Source organism: Alosa sapidissima, chromosome 12 (assembly GCF_018492685.1).
Source record: "Alosa sapidissima isolate fAloSap1 chromosome 12, fAloSap1.pri, whole genome shotgun sequence".
Lineage (NCBI taxonomy): Eukaryota > Metazoa > Chordata > Actinopteri > Clupeiformes > Clupeidae > Alosa > Alosa sapidissima.
The window spans coordinates 11,681,808-11,686,807 of record NC_055968.1 but is presented as its reverse complement, the minus strand read 5'-3'; the positions used below and the strand labels follow the sequence as shown (position 1 = coordinate 11,686,807).

The 5,000-nt window shown below is 39.2% G+C and overlaps 2 non-coding genes across 2 annotated transcripts in view; both read left to right on the top strand.

The window, feature by feature from the left end:
* The first annotated feature begins 4,718 nt into the window (after window positions 1-4,718).
* Window positions 4,719-4,800, top strand: trnal-aag. The gene has a single exon. It is a non-coding gene; the product is annotated as a tRNA-Leu (tRNA).
* A 137-nt stretch (window positions 4,801-4,937) lies between these two features.
* Window positions 4,938-5,000, top strand: part of trnal-uag — an 82-nt gene continuing 19 nt past the window's right edge. Inside the window, exon 1 of the tRNA in view lies at window positions 4,938-5,000. This exon is cut by the window's right edge and continues 19 nt beyond it. This is a non-coding gene — a tRNA (tRNA-Leu).

Here is a 5,000-nt window from a genome sequence, read left to right as displayed (position 1 = left end):
TGTTTCACAGGTTCGGAGTGTTCATCGGGAAGTTAGCAGGGTGTTAGTGGTGTGGTGAACGAGGCTGGAGGTAGCCTAATATCCATAGCGCTAGCTTCTGTCTTCTGAACGTGTGCCTCTCCACAATCGCGGCGACAGTAACGTGGTGGAGCCTTTGTCTAATGCCACTGGGTATGTTAGACGAGGTCGAAGTGCTCATAGGACAGTTAGGGGGGAACGTAGTGGCAGTGTGGGGAGTCGCAATGAGAATGACAGTAGGCCTAGTCCGAGCTGCGCAAATTCTCTCCACTCGGCGCGCGCGAGGCAGATCTGGCCATGCTGCTCGCATGGTGGAGGTGGTGACACGCTCTCTCCCTCTCCCACACACACACGCACACACACATTAGGTCATGCATAGTCTATCACAAGATGATGGGAATGCCGGCCCTGTATGGATAGGGATAGGGAGTCATTATCTCTACAGCAAAAGGCCTGCTACATAAAAAAAAAAAAAGTCAGCCATTTAGTAATGATTTACACTGTTGATTTGCTATCTACTTCCCTGATCATTTAGGACATACAGTACACTATGTGTTCCTTTTTGTGTGTTCATGTCCTTGTGATGTGTGTGTCTTTGTCAGCTAAGAAAAAAAACAAAAAAACATCAACAAAAAGAAAAAAAATACTAACATTGTCTCTTGTCTTGTCTCGTCATCTCACTCCTGATCTGTGCCTTGCCGTGGCAAATGAGCTTTTGAACTAAACAGGTCTTGTCTACTTGTGTTTGTGTGTCATCTGAATAATATATATGTGCCCCATACATGGAATCAGAGTGCCTACTGTATGTAGTAAATGGAAAATCTCTACAGCAAAAGGCCAGTCTACCGCTACATGCATTTGGTTTGTTTCTGCCATTTATTAGTAATGATTTACACAGTTTGTTCACTACTTACTATTTACCTGAGCATTCAGTATTGTGCAATATAGCATTCAGAAGGTGAGGGACATTTTGGGGGGAAAGAAGTGGTGCATTTATCATTCAAACATGCAACTTTTCATGAAAATTCTATAATCCAAGATGGCCGCCACCATATGACGTCATAATATGCAAATTAGATATAAACATTTAATCTCTACATACACTTTGGGTCATCCTTAATATTTCTCTAATTTACAGAAAGTCTCTATCTCTTATCACTTTTAAGATATAGCCTTTTGAAATGAAGATGTCAAAATTGATCGTTTCGGAAAAAAACCTCTGGCGCCTAAAGGGTTAACCCTTTGCAGACCGCGCCGAACATTCCATTTTTTCATACTCGATGGCCTTATGGCACAAAAAGGCTTATTGTGTGGTTATGCTACATGACAGAGATATAATTTACCCACCATTATAATCAGGAGAAATAGCCCTTTCAAATGGTATAAAATATAATTAATAATTTTGAGGAGAACACACATATTATTTTAAAAATATCTTTAAAATTCAACCCCAAAAAACACAAAACTATCAGTTTGTCAAGATTAATCTCATTTTTCCCCCAATTTCTGTTGTAGATAGAGAAAAACTTAGAGTGTATGGGAGATTCACAATTTTGTCCTCTACTCAGTGATAAAAACAGAATCAATGTATCACCTTTTGTTCAAAAGTTATGATACATTTATTAGACCTTTGCAGACGGCACGAAACATTACGTTTTTTCATACTTGATGCCCTTGTGAGACAAAAAGGCTTATTGTGTAGCCATGCTACATGACAGAGATAAGATATACCCACCATTGTAATCAGGAGAACTAGCCCTTTAAAATGGTACATATCATAGTTAATAAGTTTGAGGGTAACACACATTGTTTTTAAACAATACCTTCAAAATTCAACATCAAAAAACACAAAAATATCAATTTGTCAAGATGAATCTTACTTTTCACCTAATGTCTATTGTAGATATAGTGTGAGAAAGATAGACAGTGTTGTGTTCTCCTCAGTGAAAAAAACAGAATCAATTTATCACCTTTGGTTCAGAAGTTATGATTCATTTACTCATAACTGCAAGTCGCAGTAACAAGTAGAATTTTTAAAGAGTAGGATGTTTTCCTTTCCTGGTTTGACATCTGACCAAAAATACACAGATATAATGGTCATGTAACAAATATAAGATGTTTTACCATAAAAACAAGATGCATAGCTAAATATAGGATGTCTTACTGTACTCTGAAGAGGCAAAATCAATTGTGGGGAGGAAAGATAAAGGCTGAAATAAAGACTAGGCAGGTGGTAACTGCTTCTCCGTGTGCTTCATTCTACTATGAAAACAAGAATAAGAGACACTGGCACATGTGTTAGGTTTACGAAAGAGGAAATAAATCATTTTATTTAGATAAGTCTTTAACAATTTCATTAAATAATCAGGAACAACAACTTCAGGTAAATAACATAAACATATGTTTACAAACAAGCAGTAACTATTAGAACTACAAGAATGACAAGACAACAGTATAACAAAGATCAACAAAATACTTTAACATGATGAACAAAGCATCAATTCATATTATAGCATAACAAAGCATCAATTCACATTCACACATATAAACAATTAAAACATTAGAAGAAATTCAATACATTTAACAACCATACAGCATATATTTCGATACAATATATAATTATCGATATCATTTGCCCTACACATAAGGTGATACACTAACGCCGCATTCACACCAGATCTGTGGTGTGTGTGTTGTCACAGCTGTGGCGTGTGTGTGTGTGTGTGTGTGTGTGTCCATCTAAGCCTAGCAGACGATGAGGTGTAAATGCTACTGGAGTTGGTGTCCCTGTCTGTGTTAGAAGGATAGGCAAAGTGTATGCTTTCTACCTGACATGGGACTTGACCAAGCTCAAAATAAAGAAATTGTCAGATAAGAAAATTAGAAATTGAATTACAAATCTAAGCAAACTATTATCACTATAATCCGTCATTATTGTTATAAGCAACACTCTTATCACAACCAGAAATGTGCATACAGTACGCCCAGTTGGGCGAACACACACACACACACACACAAACATGCTTACCCATCTGAGGATAATGGGAGATTACTCTCCTCCTCTAGCACATCATTGTCTTCCTCTTCATCCAGAAACTACCCGTCCATGCCATCGTGCCATCGTGGTCCTTGGGGTCATGTTTGCCATCAGCAGTCGGCTGCTTTCACCTCAGTTGCACGTACTTCTCTCCCTCCATCTAAAATAACAAAAAATCACAGGTCTGATAGTGAATAGGTTGTTTAGTTTTATTTTACATTACTTCCACATAATCTTAATCACCACCAACCATGACTCTTTTCACTAAAAGTATTTTTGTCACTAAAGGACTCCAATATTGCTTGGAGAGGTAACATTAGTCTCAGAGCTCACTATAAGTGTTATTGCCTTGGCTAAACTATACATAGCATACCAGCTTACAAGCAAACATTGATTCATGAACATGAGTCAGGAGATATGACAGAAAACATCTAAACAGCGTATGCATACACATACACACCGTACATAGGCTGCTGCAGTTGCGTAAAGACAAAACACCCCCTTAGAAAATGATATGTCGACGAGTAGGCTTGGGTGTATGAGCTCCCATCATAGTTAGCCAACCAAAAACCTCATAATCGTAGCAGCAAACCTTACAGCCTAAAAGTTAAACAATACTAAGACACATTTCTAACAAATCTTCAGTCATGTATTGATGAAAACAGCAGTCAATGAATAAAATCCTTACATTACACCATCGGTGATCAACACACTCACGTCGGTAACATAACATTAACGTTGTCATTCATGTCAGATGTTTCTATCTAAGTAAGCTAAGCAACTTGGCTACAAACAACTGTAAATTGTGCTATACATGTTACGAAGGAATGAAAGGTTTATTTGACAATAAAATACCGATTAGGTGTACTTGACATAAAGTTGCCAGTCATGAAGCAGGGGAGTGAACTTTATCGCGACTACGCGTCAAGGACATGTTGCAGACTCTCCTGATGCTAACGTTACCTAACTTAGCTAGTTTTCTGTATCATCAGATGACAAGCAAGCAATAGTTCAAAATAGAACAAATCGTTAAAGTTTCAGTCCTAGTAGGTCTGTAATCTTGGTTGACATATAGTAACCCCCAAAAATGACTGAAAATAATGAGTTTACTAAAGATTACGGTGTGCTAAAATACAAGCTGCCATATCAGCTGAAGTGAACACACACACCCATTATGTTACGGCCATGCATACAAGGTGTAATTACCAGGAAAAATAACTTTTAAAAACTATTTTGAAGTAATAACATGGATAACAAGTAGTAATAACATAAAAAGACTTGTTTTTACCTCAGATGATCCAGTAGTTTCTCCTTTGGACGACGTGAAGATCAACGATGCATAGTGCTTCCTGCTGTTTTTCCTCTAGTGGAGGGAGACGTCAACTCTTGATTTTTCCTTCACGTAGTAAAAGTAATTCGCGCCACAAATCCCTTAACTAATCATATCGCCAGAAAGCCTATGATGTGACGTTTTTGAGGAAGTTTTCATTGATAAAATTGGTTGGGGTATGGCGGAGTTATTAGACTGAACGTCATCGGTACTGGGGTACCGAAATTAGAACGTGCGGTCTGCAAAGGGTTAATTAAAGTCCTCTTTACTGAGCCCCGAAGGCCTCCGGTCTCACTACGACATTTGCGCCTCCTCATTCCCGTGAAAACACAGGGTAGCGTGGCCGAGCGGTCTAAGGCGCTGGATTAAGGCTCCAGTCTCTTCGGGGGCGTGGGTTCGAATCCCACCGCTGACATTATGACCAGCAGTGCAAGAAGAGATGGCTTTGCCCTCAAAACCAATGGGTGAATGACAGTCATGTCGCCTGTCTTCTCTAGCCAGCTCGCTAACAGAAGTGAGGAATTCTTCCCTTCTGAGGGTTTTGCCCTGTGGGGTAGTGTGTCCGAGCGGTCTAAGGCGCTGGATTTAGGCTCCAGTCTCTCTGGAGGCGTGGGT